This window comes from Amphiura filiformis, chromosome 15 (assembly GCF_039555335.1).
Source record: "Amphiura filiformis chromosome 15, Afil_fr2py, whole genome shotgun sequence".
NCBI classification, from domain to species: domain Eukaryota; kingdom Metazoa; phylum Echinodermata; class Ophiuroidea; order Amphilepidida; family Amphiuridae; genus Amphiura; species Amphiura filiformis.
In genome coordinates, this window is record NC_092642.1 from 16,803,370 (window position 1) to 16,827,390 (window position 24,021).

Genomic DNA, 24,021 nt, shown 5'->3' on the forward strand with positions numbered 1-24,021 from the left:
GGTATGAAAACCGCGAAAAAGCAGCGAAACGAGTATCGGATGAAGGTTATGCTTCGCATTCGCATTGGGAGTCACCAGACCAATCATACTTCAACGATCCACGACGAGACAGCAATGTTTCGACGCCTTCTTCCCAATTTTCGTCAGCTTTCGATGATTTCTATGGGCTTCGTCAAGTGCAGGATGATATTGTCGATGGTTCGTCACATGTTCATGAAAATGACGAGGGAGTAGAATTTGCCAATATTGTAAATCAGAATTCAACACCGTCTGATTTTCGGATGACTGGATATGACATCAATTCGTCTGCTAACATTAAGGCTAGTCTGATCACTGGATATAACAGCGTTGAAGATTACCAGTATGAGAATCCTAGTGCCCTCAACACATTAGGAGAAGAAGATATACAGATTCATATGGAATCTTGTGACATTGATGGACAAGAATGTGGAACCTTCATGCCAGATTATCGAATTCATGACGGAGACACCTTTGACGAACAACGAAGTTCAACATGTTCAAGAAGCTCACAGTCAACAGTATGAACTATTTCTACACCTGCTGGTCTACAAAGGAAAGAAACGGATCATGTTGAAAAAGTACAATGACAATGTCCTGGGGTACACTTCTAGTTGGACTTCTCGTAATTGTTAACTCTATACATGGGGTTGTTGACTGCAGACGACAAACTTTAAATTTTCCTGGTATATAAGCAAAAGTTCTCAAAACAGATCCAAAATAAGTAAATTAGGTACTCACTAGAAATATTTCAATTCCTATCAGGAATCTTGTTCACTCTGGTTTAGTGATTGCTGGATAAGAGGCAACACCACCATGAACAATTACGAGGGGCGTACATACGATCAGATCATAAATCGGCAAGCAACCCACGAGACGTCATCAAGATATATGTCACAGACACAGAGTACCGGTACTAGTCACAAAGTTTGCCGATAACATCTAGAAACGCTACCACTCACCAAATCAGAGTGAACTAGATTCCTGATAGGAATCGAAATATTTCTAGAGAGTACCTATAATTTACTTATTTTGGATCTGTTTTGAGAATTGCTTAATACCAGTGACTTTTATGAACGATCCTCATGAAAAGGTTCAAAGTTTCAATTGCTTTTTTTTAAATCCAAATATTCAGAATTGTACATTTTCATGACTATATTTAGAATTAGCATGAAGTGTCTCAGCATATAGTGACTTTTATTTTGGAGAAAAATGGAGAATGGCAGTTTTCATGGTTTTGGAACTGTTGGATATACTGTTTGGCCTCCTATAAGTCTATAATATACGTTATTTATACGAGAATCCCAGTAAAAATTTAAATTGTTTATAAATTGTCTAAAAGTGAAGGATACGTCATAGTAGATACTTTTGAAATGAAAACTTTGGGAAAAAAACCCCCAAAAAACAAAACAAAACAAAGACGATCTTAACGCATTCTAATTAATGGCATATCCTCTTCTATCCAACCTTTAATCTACTCCGGGAATCTACTGCGTGCCACAAGGATCGGTTCTAGGTCCCCTTTTATTTGCCATTTATATGCTGCCTCTCGGGAAACTCATCCGCCAGTATGAGCTTGATCTGCAATTTTATGCAGATGACACACAGTTGTATTTATGTGTTTATCGTATATCGGTGTATCCAACATTAAAGGAAGGTGTAACACAAGCTGTGTCAAAGCTTGAAGACTGATCCAAGTGCAAATTTGGATGTCCAAATATATTCTCAAACCCAATGCTGAAAAATTCAACTTACGGTGATCGGTATCAGAGCATAGTTGGCAAACTCAACTTGCCTTCACTGAATATTGCTGGTGTCAACGTTCTCCCGTTCAAGGAAACCCTGTTAGAAATCTTACCAGATTTGATATCATATTTCTGCCTAACAACGCCTTTGAACAATTGACTTTTTGTAGATTGGCGCTATATAAATTCTTGTTGCTCTTGTTGATATCTGTATTTTAATTAGCATTACGTTAAATAATACTTCCTTTATTGTTTTTGACAATTGACGTTTTCGGTGTATCCCATAATCCTTTGCGGGTTGACCTGAGATGTCGTCACGCCGATTCGCACAACGTTACTGCGGAATTCACGGCTTTGAAATGCGCAGTAGCAATGTTCGCCAAATTAAGGATGTGCGCATCGACGTGACGTCAGATGACGACATCTCAGGTCTACTGGCAATGGCTTATGTGATTTACCGAAAAGGCAATCTGGTTTACCTCTGCTGGTTTACTGAAGATAGCTTGAATACATTGGCTAATAATAATCGATATCATCTAGGCTACAGTACGAAATTCCCGTCTTTTAAATTTACGTATATCAAAAAGAAACGAATAGATACTGCGAGAAATCTGCGAGTCCGTCTCCATGCGGGTATTTGGGGGGGCTTTGGGGGCGCGAGCGGGTGTGAAATGTGCACCAAGTCTGTGTGATATTAAGCATATTAAAAAAGTTGCAAAGCATGCATCAGCAACAGAGATGCCCTAAATTACTTGTTATTCAAGGTTGGAAACCATAGAAATACTGCTACTTAAAAAAAATTGCCAATTTTATTTTACAAAGTTGGATAAAGTTGTACATTTTGATTACTTTTGCTTCTATTGAACAGTCAGGAACACATTGAATTACGAGGGACAGTCAGTATGTTTTAAGAGTTGACTCGTGACGTCATTTGTGGATTGTTTTCATGGCATTTCTCAATGATTACATAAACACTGTACCTTTGTCTTTCAAACAACACATGTAAAAATTATATCATACAAATGATTACGTAACAGCATTAGCATAAAATCAATAGTCTAGGGACACTACCAAATCACGCAAAAAGGCGGGCCTTTTAAATTACAGAAAAAACACGTGTTTACAATGTCCGAGTACAGCAAAAGTACAAGGTGCATATGGCTAGTTTTGGGCAGGAATAAACACTAGGTCCTCAGTTTGCATTTGGTAAAATATGAGACTTGTCATTAAACTTTGGTGGAAATGGGACGTCTGGAAACATCAACAACTTTAGGGCTTGAATGAAAGCGAAATTATTCTGCAAAAATGGCGAAAATGAAAAGGCAATTATTACAAATGACATCAATTATCTCCAAAATGAAACAGACTAAAATATAATGACTGGTCATGTGTGAGAGCTGGTACTCAGTGCGATGATAACTGGTGCAAATCAAACAACAATCTGCGCATGCGTAGGTGGGATGACCGATACAACATGGTGGAAATGCACGAAAATTGCAAAATTCCATGTAAATAGGGCCTAAAATATTACAAAATGCTATGAAAATTGTAATTTAAATATTCATATGAATTTTTATGGATGATCTCAACCTGAAATGAACAGAAAAGTTTAAAAAATAAATTTCTCATTCAAACGATAGCCTCTCTCTTTGTACCACTACTTTTTGTATAAATGTAACAATGGTAGAATAACAGTTATATTTTAATCACGGATTCAAATATTTTCTAGGGAGACTCCCGTTTAAATGTTTGGAGATTAGTCAACAGTACTGGCAAAAAAAATTAAATTTCCACGTTTGCTATTTTTGGCAATATCAAGATTTTTAAAGAAAGAAAAGCCTTGTTTTTGTCAAAAATAAGACATATTTGACCACGCATTTTAAATAAACTAAAACCTTTACAGCCCAACAAACATGGTTTAATGAACTAGTAGTTTGCGTTCTATTACTGTTCCAAAAAGCAGCATTCTCCATTCTTTAATTCCCAAGAAAATATAGAAAATACAACAATACCTCATTTCAGCCTCTTATTTCCCGTAACAAAAACGACTCAATTTCACCAGGTGACTCTAGACCATTGATTTTATGCTAATGCTGTTACGTAATCATGTGTGTGATATAATTTTTACATGTGTTGTTTGAAAGACAAAGGTACAGCGCTTTTTTACAGTGTTTTTACAGCGCTTTTTTACAGTGTTTATGTAATCATTGAGAAATGCCATGAAAACGATCCACAAATGACGTCACGAGTCAACTCTTAAAACATACTGACTGCGTGCCCCTCGTAGTATACATTGCTAGCTGTTCAGTAGAAGTAAAAGTAATTAAAATGTACAACTTTATCCAACTTTGTAAACATAAATTGGCAATTTTTTTAAGTAGCAGTATTTCTATGGTTTCCAACATTAAATAACAAGTAATTTAGGGCATATAACTTGCTTTTTTGGCCAAAAATATTTTTGAAAATTTAACAAAAAAATGGGGGGGTCAAAAATTTGATGAATCATCGTTTTTATATTGCGCATTATATATATCCATTTCAGCCATGTAGGCTATGTTATTAGGCCAACAAAATACTTTGGAGAATGGCTCTCATGTACAAAAGTATAGGAAACTGAACATTTAAAACCACTTTCTTGGGATGAAGGAAGCATTTTTCAAAAAAGTCTAAAACAGGTTTTTATGTTAAAAATGGCCTTTTGGGGTGCTAATTCTGCTAAAATTGCCTGGGCTTAGGTACCTAATTTGCATATTTTATGGTATAATTTTGGGAAAACAAGCCTTGAAGAATATTACATGTATAATACCGTAGATAGTCTTCAAGGCTGTTATCTAGGCTTGTTTCTCAAAATAACCTTATTTTTTAATCCATTTGAATGTAACAGGTAGAAGACTGAAATTGGATTTGGAGGACCGGGTTTGTGATCTGTGCAGGGATGGGAATATTGAAGATGAATATCATTTTGTCATGGTCTGCAAGTTTTTTGATAAGATTCGTCAAAAATATCTTCCATTCAGGTACAGATCCGAACCGAGTCCCCCAAAATTCATTTCTCTCATGAGTTCAGATACACCATCTGACATCAGTGGTCTCTCATTATTTGTTTTTCACGCTATGAAACTTCGTGAAATGATTGAATTTATGTAATTATTTCTTCACGTTATTTATATGTCTTCCTCATATGTAATTATTATATTTGTAGTGCAAAGGGCCAAGGGCCTATATGTACAAATAAAATCTAAACTGAAACTGAATTTTACCCTCAGAAATGGTGTCTCCTGCAGTGTAAAATGTGTAGAAACCCTCTGGCTTCGAGGGCCTTCGCCCCCTCGACCCCCACCGGGGCTTTGCCCCTGGACCCCACCAGGGGCCCTTAAGCGGGCCCCTGGACCCCCGGCCGTGGGGGCGAGACTTCGGGCGCTTCGCTCCCTACATTCGCAACTTTCAAATTTTTTTTCACAACCCATTGGCGTCCCTGCAGCAGGTCCGAAGTATATGGCCTACATAATATTAGTAGCCGTGACAGACCCGTGTCTGTAGTTGTCGGAACGGACGCGACGCGAACCAGGGTCTATGATGAGCCGCTGGAGGTGGGTACAATTTTCAAATTGCATGCCCAAAATTGCTTGCCCCGACCCCCCCCCATATATTTGCATATTTAAAATTTAATTTAAAAGGTGCTTGTCCCCTTTGCCCACACACAACACCCGCAATAGTTAATGATTTAAAGGAGGACAAGAAAGTTTTGACTCCAATGGATGTCTATTGAATGTCCATTCAGGTCTACTAGGGGATGCACTTTAGGCTAAAGCCACGATTTCTCCGTGACGGAAAAACGGAAAAATTCACGGAATTCGGGGTTTGCTCACGGAAATTTGAAAATGCCACAAAATAGTGAAAAACTGTGTAAAATGTATAACTTTTGTGTTGATTTGCAAAAGAAAACAAAGAAAAGGGATAATTTAGCAGTAATCAACCATTAAACAATCCATTCTAGCATTTATTCTAGGCCTACGATGCAAGATTCTGGCCGATACAGCTATCGGAAGTACACACAAGACAATTGATGATGCTTAATTTTAATGAGGATGTTGAGGGGAGACTACAGTAAAAAGGTACATATAATTATGTAAGACAAAATAATTACACTTCTAAAAACATACTTGTATTCACTTTTCAGTGCTTTATAATGTAAAACGGAAAATCACGGAATTGTCCAATTTGTAACACGGAATTAAAATTTTGTTACACGGAAAAATCGTGGCTTTACTTTAGACCTTCCAAAACAGCTGTCGAAGCAGCTAGGGCTGTATCTAACCATTACACCTGTCATAAGTGCGCCATCACATACCCTGGCCTAAAAGGTTTAATAATGGTGCCGAAATCCCGAATGGTACTACAGTTTGGGGCACTCATAATTCGCGGACGTCTCTGATATCAAATACTCTTGAAGCGTCATGTCACATAACAGTATCATATTTCAGAGACGTCTCATAAATCACATACTCCCTAGTTTCAAAACCCAGTCGCAAACGATATTAGTAATTTTGGTGTGCCGGCGCAGTGGGAATGATTTTGTGAGTAGGCCTAGGCCTTATCATTGTAGTAGCCCAACTTAAGTGCCTGCTAATTTGACGAACGCAGGCTCGGGTATTGGGAATATTTTACTTCAAAACATTTGATTTTGGCCGTTGCAATCTGAGCTAGTGTGTTCTGGGACCATTTGTCAGAATTTGCACAGATAGATATAATTTTTGCACAGGTAGATTTTGCTAAACATAAGAAAGTTTATTCTAAGGGAACAACCCAAATGTTCGATGAAGCCCTATATATAAACGAAAGTCCTTTTGTGGGGGGGTCAAAAGTCCGATTACGTTTGTAAAGAAGTGTAATTAAACATTGTTGATCTTTTTTTAAGGATTTAATATAATAATTGTAAAATTTTAGTATTTTCTGAAGTACGATATTGACATTTTACAGTGGTTGCTTCAAAATGATTTCAAATAAATATAGAGTGCAGTACTCACAACCTTCAACTTGTAAGTTCATTTTTTAAAGCAGCTGTATATGTACCGCACTTTGATTCTTTTTTATTTGAAAATCCAGCAAGTCCTAATTTTTTATGAGCTATTGTTTCTTAAACGTGATCAATATCCTAGCAATGTCGCACCCCTCGACCATAGCGACGGCCCTGTGCCCAATACGGGTTGGAATTTTCGATATTTGACACTTACGTTAGAGGGGAGGGGGGAGGGGCCGGGGGTTAGCCTTCTAACGAAAGTTATAGGGCTTCAACGAACTTTTGGGTTGTTCCCTAATACACTCAGCTTCGTTCCGATGTGCTACATAGAGTAGGCCTACCCAGCTGTCAACAAAGCTCGACGTATGTAATATCACAGACTCCCCGTATGACCTGTTTTTGAAATCAGAGACGTGCGTGCATTATGAGTGCCCCCGAACTGACTAGCAATTGAAATCAGATTCAATCTCTATAGGTTATTTTCATGAAGTCAAGAATCAAGAAGAGGAAGTAGTGTGCCTTAGTATCGACATGGCCGTGTATCGGTTGGTGTTGCTATTAACAGTATCAGTTTTCTCTGTGTTTGGTACATTTTATCCCCATCAACCTTTCATTGATCCTGCCTGCCAAGGAAGCCCTGAACAACCTGGTGATTGCTCATGGAAGGTAAGGATAATACGGTGTTTTAAGTCGGTATTCAAATTCGGCACGTGCTCATTCTGGCCAGGTTGCACTAATGTTGTTACTTACCCTGATGTTCTGGTACCAATTCAGCATTATATCGCATAAACTTGAGCAAATATTGAATAATAATGTTATTAACCATTAAAAAAAATCTCTCTTATACGAGCTGCACAGATGTGAACATAACAACTGGTCCCAATGTATTAATCAAGGCAAGTTGATCAAAGTAGGAGGGCGGCAGTTTGCTGACATGCCCCTTGCTATCTTGGCCTGTGTGCTCTCTTGCTTGAACCAAAAAAACAACAACAAAAAGAACAAAACACAAACGGAAAATAACACTAACTATGCTGTTTAGTTGTAATTATAGCAGTATAGTTGGATATTTGATTTTAAAACACAAAATCATAATAGATTATAAACATTTTCTTTTTGATGGGGTAAGTATAGGACAGCTGCAATTTACAGCGCTGGAATTAATATGGTTAATAATTAGGGGCTGTGCAATAATTATGAGCCCGGGGGGGGGGTAAAATTTCTGAACGGCCCGCCAAAAATCGCTTCCCCCCCTCTCTGCCTGCCAAAAATCGCTTGCACCCCCCTCTCGGCCCGCCAAAAAATCTTTCCCCCCTCCTTTACACATGCCAAATTTTTGGGATTCCAATTTGCAAACCTTAAGGGGTATAGTCCATAGAAGATCCCGTCCAACAATTTTGCTTAAACTTCGTACCAATTAACTTTCATCGATATACTTCGAATATCTAAAATAAAAAAGAGGGGTCACCGAGCTCGTTTTTGAGAAATAACCATTTTAAAAAGGCTGTTTTTGGGAAAAATTAGTACAGGCGTCTATGGAAAAATGATAAATTTAGACATATTTTCGATTATAACAAAAAATCTACCCCAACAATTTTCCTGATTTTTTAATATAATATGCCCACTGATAGGATGTTTCATTAAAGCTAATAAAAAATGGGGGTCACCGAGTTACTTTTTTCACAATTTGAGCAGAAATGGCATATTTTTTGGTTCAAAATACCAGTGCGATATCATAGCGCGTCACTCGCAAAAACTTGTCGCAGCTCATACGCGCTAAATTGTCCGCGTATGCAGATGATATCGCTAACACCTGCAACATGACAGTGGGGTGATTTTCTTCGGTTTTATTAACCCTCTTGAATCCAAAGTATCCATTAAGTTATATATATTTCACTCAATATGAAGTTCTTCAAAATCGAAAACCAAAAGTGGTTAAGCCAACAAACAAAATGAGATATTTTACATGAATCTGTAATTTCAAATTGAATTGAATTTGAACTTTGTCAATATTGCTGTTTTTTCTCGTTGTTTTGCATATATAGCAAAAATACTTGTAGGCCTACACAGCAAACACCCACCAGCACTGGACCAGTAAAAGGGCCCATTTGCACTGGTCCAGTACTGGACCAGGGTTGGGCCACATAAAGTGAGCGCCAGCACTGGACCAGACCAAGTCGGTCACAACTGGTCCAATATAGTGTGTCACTTATGGACCACATGATGTCGCCAGAGCTGACCCAACGCTGGTCGGGCTTCCGTGTGGCCCAGCACTGGCGCTCACTTTAGGGCGCACACCACCAAATCACTCCGCGAGCGATGTAATGTGGATGAGTTCCGGTAAAATCGAAATCTTTTTAGAGGTATTTTGGGTCTTTCTGTGGACTTGTAAGGAAAAGGAGAAGCATGTTATAGCTTAAATAAAACATTGAGACCTATACATGAACTTGGATCGCCTCAAAAGGTGCAAAACACAATTTTTGAATAAAGTAGGCCCGCGGATTGAAAAATGGCCAGAAACGGGTTTTCAGGGTATAGAAGGGGTCGAAAATGGTCATGGTGCTGTTTAAGCGCCTATATCTCGAAAAATTAATCACAAGACTACCCGTACATTGAAACATATATTAAATTTTCATCGATTTGCAATCGATTGGTAGTATTTTATAGTCAATTTGTTGCCGAAAAGGCCTAAAATCGCGCACGGAAAAGGTGTGTTTTCACGTGTGTTTCAATGGGACGCTGTATTGGTGGTGTGCGCCCTTATAAGGCATATTGGCCGGAATTAGGCCTGTCATAGAAATCAGGTCAAAAACAGGATAGATATGTGTAAAATTCCGGTTTTATGGTCTGAATTAAGTCTTAAGAAATCACTTAACGATTTTAAAGCTCTTTAAAGTGAAAATATGATTTAATTTTCTTAATTCGGATTGTTAAAGTTCATGAAAGTGATGAAAAAGAGCTAAAAAGTTAACAAATTCGGTTTTTAGTGAGTTTTGATTAATTTAATATCATGTTTAAATTTGAGCACGTGTCCTTAAAACTAGTCAAATGTCAGTTGTTTTCGGGGGGGGGGGGGGAAAATGAAACTTAATATCAAAATACGAATGTGTAGAAAATGTATAAACTTACTTTTATTACATTTAAAGAAATAAAAATGCAAATATACCATTCAAAAGACGCTGATGCGAGTGACGTTTTTGAAGAAAATGGTCATCCCTGCTAGAATGGTCAAAATCACAAAAACTGTTTATTTTCTGTATTGGACGCATGACTACAAAGGTCATTTTTTCTAAATCTATATGTCCTAGAGTAATAAAATTTGAGGATTCAACTCAAAAGTTAAGAAAGTTTCTAAATCTATGAAAAAAAGAACCGATTTTGAAACTATGTCTTTTATAAGGGCGCACACCACCAAATCACTCCGCGAGCGATGTAATGTGGATGAGTTCCGGTAAAATCGAAATCTTTTTTGTTGTTTTTTGGGTCTTTCTGTGGACTTGTAAGGAAAAGGAGAAGCATGTTATAGCTTAAATAAAACATTGAGACCTATACATGAACTTGGATCGCCTCAAAAGGTGCAAAACACAATTTTTGAATAAAGTAGGCCCGCGGATTGAAAAATGGCCAGAAACGGGTTTTCAGGGTATAGAAGGGGTCGAAAATGGTCATGGTGCTGTTTAAGCGCCTATATCTCGAAAATTAATCACAAGACTACCCGTACATTGAAACATATATTAAATTTTCATCGATTTGCAATCGATTGGTAGTATTTTTATAGTCAATTTGTTGCCGAAAAGGCCTAAAATCGCGCACGGAAAAGGTGCGTTTTCACGTGTGTTTCAATGGGACGCTGTATTGGTGGTGTGCGCCCTTATAAGGCATATTGGCCGGAATTAGGCCTGTCATAGAAATCAGGTCAAAAACAGGATAGATATGTGTAAAATTCCGGTTTTATGGTCTGAATTAAGTCTTAAGAAATCACTTAACGATTTTAAAGCTCTTTAAAGTGAAAATATGATTTAATTTTCTTAATTCGGATTGTTAAAGTTCATGAAAGTGATGAAAAAGAGCTAAAAAGTTAACAAATTCGGTTTTTAGTGAGTTTTGATTAATTTAATATCATGTTTAAATTTGAGCACGTGTCCTTAAAACTAGTCAAATGTCAGTTGTTTTCGGGGGGGGGGGGGCAAAATGAAACTTAATATCAAAATACGAATGTGTAGAAAATGTATAAACTTACTTTTATTACATTTAAAGAAATAAAAATGCAAATATACCATTCAAAAGACGCTGATGCGAGTGACGTTTTTGAAGAAAATGGTCATCCCTGCTAGAATGGTCAAAATCACAAAAACTGTATATTTTCTGTATTGGACGCATGACTACAAAGGTCATTTTTTTTTTTTTTATATGTCCTAGAGTAATAAAACTTGAGGATTCAACTCAAAAGTTAAGAAAGTTTCTAAATCTATGAAAAAAAGAACCGATTTTGAAACTATGTCTTTTATAAGGGCGCACACCACCAAATCACTCCGCGAGCGATGTAATGTGGATGAGTTCCGGTAAAATCGAAATCTTTTAGAGGTATTTTGGGTCTTTCTGTGGACTTGTAAGGAAAAGGAGAAGCATGTTATAGCTTAAATAAAACATTGAGACCTATACATGAACTTGGATCGCCTCAAAAGGTGCAAAACACAATTTTTGAATAAAGTAGGCCCGCGGATTGAAAAATGGCCAGAAACGGGTTTTCAGGGTATAGAAGGGGTCGAAAATGGTCATGGTGCTGTTTAAGCGCCTATATCTCGAAAATTAATCACAAGACTACCCGTACATTGAAACATATATTAAATTTTCATCGATTTGCAATCGATTGGTAGTATTTTTATAGTCAATTTGTTGCCGAAAAGGCCTAAAATCGCGCACGGAAAAGGTGTGTTTTCACGTGTGTTTCAATGGGACGCTGTATTGGTGGTGTGCGCCCTTTATCTGGCCCACATGTGGTGGGTGACGTGCTCACACTAGCGAAACCTGAGCGAAACAATCAATTAAATACAGTATTCAGACTAGTCTAGGCTAGGCCTGGGGGCTAGGACTATTTGAATTGATATTTTTAGTGGAAGTGCAACTTTTGCGGAAACTTTGATTTTATTTTCAAATCTTGGTGTATGGCTACAAATTTGGTACCAAATGAAAGCTAACAGATTAAATTCTATTGTTTATTATTGAAAAGTAAATATAAATATTGTATGAAGGAATATTTTTACAGTGATTTTACTATTTTTAGCTCATTTGTGACAATTTAATAGGAATATTTAGGCATGTTTAAATTTCAACTTATACTTCTATCCTATCGGTAGGGAAAAAATCAAAATAATATTTCATGTCCCTTTGATTTCTAGACCATCCTCTAGCGCCTACTGATTTACGGACCGGATCCAGATTTGACCCTCACCATTTTGTACCTGAGATTCATGTATAATTAATTTTGTGAGGTAGGCCTATACAACTTAGCATTTTATATAATATTTATTCTGTTTTTATTCATATAATTTACCTATCATTTCTTTGGGCCCCGGGTTTGGGCCTAACCAGCTGGCTAGGTCTATGCCATGTCGGGCCTCCATATGAATATATTAAATAGTAGGCCAAGGCCAAATATTAAATAGGCCTACTACGTCTATCAAGTAGGTCTTTAAATTAAATAGGCCTAGGCCTATGCATGATAGGCCTTGTAAAATTAATATTTTGGTTCTCGTCCCCTCCCTCCTCAATTTCTGGGATTTGTCAGATTTTTTTTTTTTTTTAGATTTTACAATTTTTTAGACTTTGGAATAATTGATGAATTCTTCATACATATAAATAAGTTTATTAGAGAACAAGCATCACTTCCAAGTCTTTTTGTGGTACTCTAGGAGGGATTAACACTCAGCATCTCACATTTGAAAAAAAAAAAAAAAAAAAAGGCCCTAAAACGTTTCCTCGAACACTGTTGGAAAAGAAAAAAAACTACTGAAAATAAAAATTTTACATTGAAAAAAAAAAAAAAAAAAAAAAAAAACACCTCCCTCCCTCATCAATTCATGAAAATCCTCTGGACGAGAACCAAAACATTAATTTTATACGGCCAATTATGTTACAACATGTGTCAGTAACGGGGATCAGTAATAGACCTAATAGGGCCTATTTTTCTCTCCCTAGGCCTAAGAGCTTCAAACTGATAATAAGCCTTTAACTTTCCATAGGCCGTGTAAAATTAAAGTTTTGGTTCTCGTCCAGAGGATTTTCATGAATTGATGAGGCAGGGAGGTTTTTTTTTCAATGTAAAATTAGCCCCGGTAATTAGCATGGCTTAGTTTTCGGTCTTTTTAGAGCAAATGAGGAAGCCCTTTTTTTTTTTTTCATTTTAATGTGACATTCTGAGGCCGGATAAATTCCCCAGATTACAAAAAATCTTGGAAGTGATACTTGTTCTCTAATAAACTTATTTAGGCATATTTGTAAGCCTATAAAGTTTTCGTAAAGTAGGCCCGGGAAAGTAGGCTATTCCTAAGTTTTAAAAAGTTGAAAAATCTACTTTAAAAAAATCTGACAAATCCCGTAAATTGAGGAGGGAGAGGACGAGAACCAAAATATTTAATATTTATTCAAAATTTCAGAATAGGGTGTTCCTAGGCTAGAGGGTGTTATAGCTTGAGCTACGGCACTTGAAACTTGATATCGAGATTAGCGTGCCTTTTTTCCAGCTCATAATGAGGCAACTATTTCATTATTCATTATTTTCAAGGTTTCATTATACGCGGCCTTTTATCAATGCTTATGCACTTTTGTTCATTCTATTTGGGTCTCAAATGTCACAAATGCGTGTTTCTACTGAGGGCCAAATTCCGTGCCATGCCGTGCCGTGCCGGGTCATACCGGGTAACAAGCCCAGTAGAAACGATCTGGGTAATCGGTTGCCGTGTCATGCCGGGTCATGTGCTCGCCTTTCGTGATCCACCTCTTGAGGTGGATCATGCCGGGTCAAAGCGTGTAATCCGCGCAGTAGAAACGAGCCGTGTGATCGGTTGCCGGGTCGAGGTCGCGCGTGTGGCAAAAATAACGCGATTTATATTCTACTTGTAGGCCTACTTGTATAGTCTACTAGCCTAGGCCTATAATGTAGTAGGTTCCTTCTTTCTGATATTATATACACTGGCCACATGTGTGACTCGCATAAACTCGATGAAGTAAAATGGATATGACTTTACTTAGTCTAGGCCTATACTTCTTTATAGTTAATGAGTTGGTTAAATGTTGGCTGTAAATTAATTATCATAATAACCAATTACTAGATCCACTGGTAAATTAATGCAATTTGGATTTTACGAAAACACTAAATTGTGATTGTAGGTCATATGCCATGAGCTGCCATGCGTAGACATTTAAATTTAGGATACAACCGTCAAATCTGTTTTCCGTACTTCCGGTTTACAGGAAAAAAATGCCGTGCATCGTGCGAGACACGGCTTTCTGATCTCAGTAGAAACAAGCCGGGTAACGGTGGCCGGATTATGATCGGTATTTTGTGCCCGGAAAATAGCGGGTCAAAAAGCCGTACGCTCAGTATAAACACGAACGTTTATAAAAGTATAATTATCTTGCTTTTTGTTTAAATCAAGTTTTAAAACTCAATGTATTCCGAAGTAGGCTATATCAGTCTTCTTCACTCCAATTTGTATTAACCTCTCTGTATACATTTGAGGACAGGGGGAGAAAGGGGGGGGGGGAGGGGGGTGACTCATTTATACAAAAATAACAATCATGCAGAACATTGAAATAATTATTATTGGCACCAATTTGTTAAAAATAGGTCTTTTATATATATAGTATCTCCTATCTTAAATTATAAATATATCATGCTAGTAAGTTTACTTCTAGTCTACCCTGGTATCCCAAAGGTACAGTTGAAATAATTGGATAGAGCAAGGGTCAAAAATCTGTATATTTTTAATGCTCAAATATTTAGATGAATTCTTCCACTAGTTGTCAAGGTTTTCTATAGTTTTTTTTTGTGTTTTAAATTTTGCACAACAAATTTTCTTTCTGGTTCGTAGCACAAAAATGAATTATTTTCAGATTTCACATCTCAAATGCGGCACAAAATTCACAACGCGGGCGGCGGACGCTAAACTCAGAATCAAGTTTCAAGTGCCTTTTCTTATAGGGCGTAACTCCAAAATTTACAGTTAAGTTATTTGTGGTTTCACCGCCTTTGACCGGGAGGGGGCACTCGAATTCCGAGTCGAATATGAACGTGACATACCTGTGCCTACCAAAGTAAGATACCAGACTAGGGATCTACCGGAGGCGATTATTTGTCAAAAAAGGGGGTCATTCAGTGGCGGCTCCAAGAAAATGTAATGGGCCATTACGTATGGAAAGGATTAGAATTGCATGAATTTTGTGTCATTGAATAACTTTCTGGGCAAAACTGCAAAAATGTGCTACAAAATGTAAAAATTGTACAATTTGCGCATTTTTAGTTGTTTGTCTGAGTGTAAATTTCTATATAAAAAAAGGGGGTCATTGGGTGTAAGCTGATGACAAAAGGGGGTCATTGGGGTAATATTAGCCTTCAATAAATAAATAAATGATAATAATAATAAAAATAATAATAAACGCTCGACAACCCCTACTAGAATAGGGTTTTTTGGTCTCCTAATGTATATCGTATTAAACTCCCTGAAGATTGCAGATGACAGAGAAAAATTAAAAAAACAGTCCCTAGATATTGTGTTGTAAAGAGTCAACTTGTGAGGGGACTTGTCATTTTCAAAATAACTTGAATTGATTTTGACTTGAAAAAGGACATGCAGGGGAATATAAGTTTGTTTGATTTTAAATTTTCAATTAAATTTGAAATATCTGCACTTCATTGAGTGAGTACTCAATGAAGTGCAGATATCAATCAAAGTTGACTCTTACAACACAATATCTAAAGACTGACTGTTTTTTAATTTTTTGAATTTTGACCAACTTTGAGAAATTTGCACCAAAATGGTCAAAAATGCAAAATTTTCAAAAAACCCATAAAAAAGCCTGATTTTCGCCCAAATTTCAAATATTTTTGGTGAAGTTGGTCAAAATTCAAAAAAATGAAAAAAAGGTCCCTAGATATTTTTATCTAGTTTTTAAAAATTGATAAAAAAATTTTTTTGGCCAAACAATTTTTTGTTACGTGCGCGTTGCACGAAAATATTTGGGCCAAAAACCCGTTTTGGGGGATTTTCTCCAAATATGAGCATTTGGGCCCAAATTGGACCTCACAGATGAATTCATCAAATCATTTCCATTCTAAAAATGTATACTTTTATATTCTTTAGACTAATAATTTAGCAGTTATGAGGCCCGAAAGTTTTCATAATTCCAGGGTTCAGACCAACCTTAAGGGCTGGGGTATGAACGTTTGGACAGTAAAATAAACGCTCATTTTGGATCCCTTAAGGATACGATACATGATTTACCGACAAGTGACTCATTTCGGAATGCGATCATGAATTTTGAAGAAAAAAAAGTTTCCACAGGCCTCGTTGGGACTCGAACGATTCTAAACTTCCTTCGATTACGCGTCTAGCGCTTTACCGCTCGGCCACCATGGCAGTTGAGCAGAGGAGTGTATTGATAAAAGATAAATCTCATAATGCCATCTTTAGCCTTTTGTTTAATAAAAAAAGATGCGTTTTGTAAAGATAGATTAGCCGTTTTATGCATACATAGCACGAACGTTTGGGAAAGGTTTCAAACAAATATTAAAGACACTGATGTGATGATGAAATCTGCGTCGCAATGTTTTGTTTTTTGAATTTGACCTTAAAATTTACGACTTCATGACATTATCATTCGAAATCAACAAAAGATATTTCAACACTATATGTCCTCATTCTTTCTCTAGAATGTTTTGTACATGTATGTGAAATAGCTTCAACAATAGTTCGCTGCATAATGGTAAAAATAGCCTTGACCTAAAAAAGGGCGAGAGGTACCATATTTACGGATTCAGGCTAAATTTAAAATTGATATAAAACGTTTGTTTTTTGATCGATTACAAAAATAAATTTTTGTCGTATAAAGAAATTGTATCTGGCCTGAATTACTCTACACTTTTTATTCCTAGGGCTCTTTGACTTCTTCAAATAATTTTTTTAATGATAGAGTGAATCCCCTGGCCCTATTATGCACAAAAGATCGAGTCCCCTTAATACTTCCCAGCAAACACAAAACAAAAAACCCAAAATCCCCAAAACAAAAAATCCCAAAAAAACTTTTTTTTTTGGCCCACTTCTTTTCGTTAATCGTAACAAAAACATTTTTTTGTATTAATTTTTTTTAAATAAAATATCTAGGAGCCATTTTTTTATTTTTTTGAATTTCGACCAACTTTGAGAAATTTGCACCAAAAAAAAGCCTGATTTTCACCCAAATTTCAAAATTCAAAAAAATGAAGAAAAAAAAGGCTCCTAGATTTTTATTTAGTTTATAAAAATTAATAAATAAAAAAAAATTATTTAAAGATTTTTTTTTTTACGTTTAAGGAAGGGGTATGAACGTTTGGACAGTATTTATTGTGGGACATTAGAGCACATTGGACATACATGTATCGAATGGTATTCTGAATACGAAGAATGTCCTTCTGTTATCAAATAATTTTGATTTTTTGAAATTCGCAATATTTATGGCAAATAATTAAAAATTGATATTTGTGACATTTAACAGTACTAGAAGTGTATGTAGGTGGGATGATGAAAGGCCGACGATCAATTGAAAATTTTGACCTTTCATATTGAAGATATGGATTTTTTTCCAAAACACACAAAAAAATTAGCTTTTTCTCCCAGCTACATACACTTTAAGAATATATCATTAGATTTATAAAATTTACTTCGAGGACTGTTATTATTTCAAAAATGTGAAAAATATCAAATTTTAATAATTTGTCATAAAATGTATATTATATCGTGAATTTCAAAAAATGAAAATTATTTGATATCAGAAAGACATTCTTCGCATTCAGAATGCAATTTGATATGTCTGATGTGTTCTCATGTCCCACAAAAAAATACTGTCGAAACGCTCAAAACGCTCATTCCAGATCCCTTAACGATCTGGCCATAGCCATGAAGATCTGACCATAGCCATGCAGATAGTGCCCACCTGGACTAGCTTTAAACTAGTCAGTACTGCTGGACTAACAAGGATGACTAACCTATCTTAGTCCAGCTTGACTAGCTTTTGCTTAGTCGCTTGACTAGTTTGATGTTAGTCCAGCACGCTGGACTAGTTAAGGTTAGTCACTCGACTAGTTATTGACTTAAGTTAGCCCAACTGGTGCCCATCTGGACTAACATAGTGCTAGTCAAGCCAGCTGGACTAATGTAACATTAGTCCAGCTGGCTTGACTAACATGCTCAAACTAGTCGATCCGACATGACTAACCTCAAGCTAGTCCAGCCTGCCGGACAACCCTAATTTAACCATACATGCAGTTGCAGATTGGATAGTCTGATAAGGGTTATACAGTTGGAAGGTAAATGAGTTTGTCACTCATATTCACAATAATGTAGTCACACAATCAAAAGTTTTGATGGATCCATTTTACATGTGCATCAAATCATAAATCAGAAAAGTTTCATGTGCATGATTCAGATAAATCCATCTTTGACAGGCAAAAATCACATGACTTTTTTGTGTAACAGCTTAACTCGTTATTTTGCACAGCTGATGTATGCAGGATATACAGCATTTTTTTTCTTGATGAGTTGGAATTGTTGGAAGTCTATTCCTACCACAGTTGGGTCACATTTCAGCAGCACCTGAAAGCAAATTATGTAAAAAGTTACTGTTAGTTAAACTTCAATTAGCAAAATGAATATTCCCGCTTTCACATCTGGCGGTTTTCTGAAAAAAGTACCAGTGAAAAATTCGAAATTCAGGATCATCAAAATAATTTACTTTATTTACAGTTTAATACATAGTGTACGGAGCCCCCGAAGTGACATGGAAGAAAAAAACTCTGGGTCCGACTTTGTAACTCTGGGCCCCGAAATAGTAACTTTGGGGCCAAGATAGTAACTTTGGGCCTGAGATAGTAACTCGAGCGCCCCAAGATAGTAACATGGGCCCTGACTTAGTAACTCGGGGTCCAAGATAGTAACTCGTAGCCCCGAGATAGTAACTTGGGGCCGGACTTAGTAACTCAGGGCCCGACTTACTAAGTTGGGCCCTCAAGTTACTATGTCGGACCCCAAGATAGTTCTTTTTCTTCCGTGTCAATTCAGGGGCTTTGTAATAGTCAATTAAGGGCTGAAATCAAAACTCAACCGGCGGTTGACTGGCGGTTCTGTCCAGTTGCCATTGTTTAGAACAATAGCAAAATTTCATCCCTAAACCAACAACAATTTTTTTTTGATGTTTCAAAATGGGAGCTTAATTTTGACAAATGACAACGGGCAGGAAGCTTTAAGAAGTTCTTACACCTCCAAAATATTGGTTGGTCATGTATTTCCACACCATTTTGTAGAGTCCACCATCAGGGACAGTACTTAATACAAATATAGTATACTGTCTTAAATTGCACAAGCAGTTTTAACATTTAGAACCAAAAATGTGTTTCATAATGGCCATAGAACCATCATTGGTGGCACCGGGGCATTTGCCCCCTCAATATTCTTCCCCCCACCCCCACTTATTCTGAAAAATGATCACTTTTTTGGGATGATTTTGTACTCATTCACTTTGCCACCCCCAAAAACCAATCTGTGGCAGCACTATACAGGGGGCATTTTTCTTACTCCCCAAGTTTTTGAACTAAAATTACAGAAAATTTCACTTTTTGCAACAATTTTGTGCAAATTTAGAAGATTTTTCCCCCCCATTCCCCCCCCCCCCCCGAAAAAAACATGCTAAACGGAACATATTTCAGGTCTAAAATATCACCGGGATTATGAGAATATATATGAGGTTTCTTCTGATACAAAATGTCTCCATTTTGATCTATACGGTGTGTAATAAGTCTGTTCCTCCCCTCATAGGAAAACTCATTTTAACATGCTTGAAATTAAACTTAAACAATTAATTTGATATTAATTTGTTACTGGTTATTGTTTTAGAGTAGAATGTCACTTAGCAATTTATTTGAAGTTGTTGTCTTTTTATGGTCGATAACCTCCGAAAGTCTGCAAACCTCTGTTATTGTTGTTTTTCCATTGAAAATCAAGGTTTGCACACCTTTAAATCTGCCATAACATACAAAATTAGCTCTAAAATTCTAGAACACGGCCGACATATGGGCCAGAGCCAAAATTCCCGTTTGTGGCGGGACGGAATTTTGATAGACCTTTTAAATTGTAGCTCTGTGACTGTTTATTTTATGGATTCTTCATGATCTTAATATAAAGAAGTAAGATACAGACTACATTCACACACAAGAAAAATAGTCCAAAGAATCAACATGTTGCCATGGTAACACAAATTAATCGATGTGGCGGGACGGAATGATAAACTTCATGTATTTGTGAACACAGTACATTTGTTGAATTTTTATCAAAAGTACTGGGATAAAACATTTGTTTCTAACATTGGTATTAACTTCAACTATCCTTCTTTTGTTATTGAAGGAATTATAAAATTCACCCCCCTCTTTATAGTACGCTCATTAGTTTTTAAAAATCATGTCATTGTGGCGGGACGGAATGTGGCGGGACGGAATTTTGTCCACCATGTCAAAATCAATAAAAAAAGCAATTGATTCACTTTAAAACTGACAAAATTGTCTTTTCTTTCACTTCCAATGAAAAATTATTGCAAAATATAAACTGAGAAAGAAAATTTTCATCCCTTCCTGAACTTACAAAATCATCTCAAAATGGGGCAGGGCCACGTTTTACACCACAGACCCTGAAAATAGCCTTATTGCTAGCATCCTACCCCAAAAGGCCTGAAAAAGAAGAAGTTAAAATGGTTCTGAGTCTAGCAAAGTAGATGAATTCAATTTTTGTGTACTCAGGAATGTTTATTACCATAATAGTTGATATTTTGGAAAGTTTTGACTAAAATTTTGTTTTCGTCCCTTCCGGAACGTAAAAAAATCACCTCAAAATGCGGCGGGACGGAATTTTACACATATTTTAATTTATTTCTTTATTTTTTGCCAAGTCCACTGACATTTTTTTTAGTGCTGAAATTGTTTATACAGAAGACCTTTATAATACCATAAACAAAAAAATCTTATCTTTTTTAAATATGTAGTAACATCAAATTTAACAATTCCGTCCCGCCACACCGAGAGGGCGCTACATGTGTATTTAATTGCTTGCAGTCCGAAATTGACGGGCAAATTTTACTTTTTTTTTGCCGATTCATAATCTTTGGTTAGTAGTCTATTAAACCAAAGGAGAAATTCACTCCTGTGACAATTTCTAAATTTTAGGTTGAGTGATGACCATTTTTGGCTCTGGCCCATATTGTTTTCGCTACAATGAGCCTTAAGGTTCACTGCAGCTAGTAGCCCAAAGGCAAATAAACAGAGGGGGTACTTCCATATTGAGGTTATGCTCCAGGGGAAGTCGGAATATAGGCGGAACGGACTTTCGACACACGGTATAGGATAAAGAACAGTATGAGGCTGTCGATCACACATTTTTCAATTACCTTTGGTATTTGAACGAAATCATTCAGACTAGTTGTATGTTGGCGTTGAGTCTTTCAAGCTTCACGGTTGCATCGTCAGCCACAGAGCCTATAAAAAAAATCATGGAATTAAAATGGGATTTGACAAACTGTCGATTGTAGATTCTGGGTCACAGTTGTTATTGTATGATATATTTAAATGAGTCATATTTGAAATTTGTTTTGAATTTTTTTTTTCCAGCAATTTTGGGCAAAAATTGTTGAAATTCACTTCCCCTTCATGGGGGAGTGAATTTCAGGGGCCATGTCACCGAAAAAAATTCTGGCACCGCCACTGTACTTAAAAAACCTATTCAAGTGTTCATGAAAGTCAAAATTGTGAAAATAGGGCTAGTTTTTCAATCCAAATTCCTGTTTTAATTCAATCGTTTAGAACAAAATAAGGGTAAAATAAAGCTCAAAATGCAATCTGCAACAGGGGTTGTTTTGAATTTTCTGACAATCATCATCATCATATGTTATGCCTTTGATAAATTCATATTAAGGGGAGCCCTGTGCAATAATTGTGAGCCCCCTGGGGGAATTTTCAAATGGCAGAAATGCTTGCCACCCCACCCCCCTATTGGCTTGGCAAAAATTGCACTTGAACTTTACGACCAAGGCCCACTTTTAGAGCAATTTATTTTTAGCATTTTAGAGCATGTTATTTAAAAGACGCCCTATGAATGTGTGCCAATTATGGCTTGCCCTCACCCGGGTGTCACCCCCTTATCGGAGCAGTGCCAAAATTGCCCCCCCCCTTGGCTGGCCAAAATAATCTTGCCCCTACCCAATTTTACCTCAGGGCTCAGTGCTCATTACACAGCCCTTAATTTAACTTGGACTATTGGATAACTTGGGCCCCACAAGCTTATCAGTAGGCCTACCACTAGGGTGCTTATAATAATAATCATTAAAGGTCAAATGTGGTGCCATGGCTTGAACTTTTAGGGCCAAGGCCTAATTGCAAGGGCATGTACACATCTAGGCAGACCCGTACGCAGAATATTTTTTTGGGGGGGTGCTGATTTTGAAAAAGTGGACCTTTTTTCCATGGGGGGGGGGGGGGGCAATTTTGTAAAAAGTGGACTTTTCCTCAAAAATTTGGACATTTTTTGGCCAAAAAAGTGTAAAAACCTGTTTTTTTGCTCGCTACGCTCGCAAATTGTCATATTTTGGGACTTTTTGTATACTTTTGCACCCCCGGCACCCCCCCTGCGTACGGGCCTGCATCTAGGGTGTATTGCTGGCACTACATGTATTGCTATACAACTAAAAAAAATAGTACACAGGCCTACATGTTGTATCACAGTGTTGTATACTAGCTGCTATGTACATCATAAAGACTGGCATGGTGATGGCTTGTTATGCCGGCATATGCATGACATTATTTTTGGTCCATCTGATGTAATATTATAATAATTGCAACTTCACATAATCAACACAAAGCAAGACTTACATTGTAGCGGAAGACATCTTCTACAAAATCTTGATGCATTTAATTCCAGGACATTGGGGCAAGAACTAGTCTACTGTGTAGACCGTTTTTATTTAATAATCACTGTTATTTGACCTTCCCTCTGACCATGGAAGCGCCATCTATGCTGTTCTGAGCCAACAGCTAATCTTCAAGTTGAGGGCTCACTCCGAAAACCGCTGCCCGTCGAGAACCGCACCATCCCGGGAAAAACGTCTCCTTTTTCCGGGTCTCGGCTTCAGTAGCGTACGCAGGAATTTTTCAAGGGGGGTGTGATGATAAAAAATAATCAACTTTTAAAAATGACCGCGTAGCGGATATCGCATCGCGCTTGCGCGATGCCAGGGGGTGTCTGAGGGGGGATGTGGCCCCCTCAGAAGTAAGAAACTTTTGGAAAATGAAGACCTAATTGAAGCGATTTGGTGGACCATTTTGGCACTATTAGTGTGTAAAATTTTAGTCTAAAAAAGCCGAAAATTTGTGAAATAACGGTTCATGAAGCCTTTCATGAACACGTTTTCCCTTTAATTTAATTGTAGACCTATAAATAGTGTTAAACACAAATTCGTAAATATCGAAAGCAGAAGCGAAAGTGGCCACTTGTTCATCCGATATGGTATGGTAGGGGGGTGTCGGGGATGTTCCCCCTTCAGAAGTAAGAAACTTTTGCAAAATGAAGACCTAATTGAAGCGATTTGGTGGTCCATTTTGGCACTATTAATATTGTGTAAAACTTTAGTTTCAAAAAGCCGAAAACTTCTGAAATGATGGTCTATGAAGCCTTTCGTGAACAAGTTTGTCCTCCTCAGAAATTTTGCAAAATGAAGGTCCAATTGAAGCCATTTGGTGCATAATTTTACACTATTTCAATGCAAAGTACTGTCTAAATATGCTTTATTTTAACATATTTTTTTGAAAAGCGATTAGATTTAGATTACAAAGAAAATCAGCTAAAATCATCTGAAGGACATAAGCTTGCGATATATACTTGCACTATGTTTTGACAAAAAATTGCAAACGGTTTTCAGCTGATAACATGGCGCAATGCGGTGTAAGAGATG

At 37.0% G+C, this 24,021-nt stretch overlaps 1 long non-coding RNA gene across 1 annotated transcript; it reads right to left on the reverse strand.

Moving 5' to 3' along the window:
- Window positions 1–17,653: 17,653 nt before the first annotated feature.
- On the reverse strand, window positions 17,654–23,009 carry LOC140172143 (uncharacterized). The gene is made up of 3 exons (XR_011861678.1): window positions 22,943–23,009; window positions 21,466–21,553; window positions 17,654–18,629 (listed from the first exon to the last, which is right to left on the reverse strand). It is a non-coding gene; the product is annotated as an uncharacterized lncRNA (long non-coding RNA).
- Between the last annotated feature and the right edge of the window lie 1,012 nt (window positions 23,010–24,021).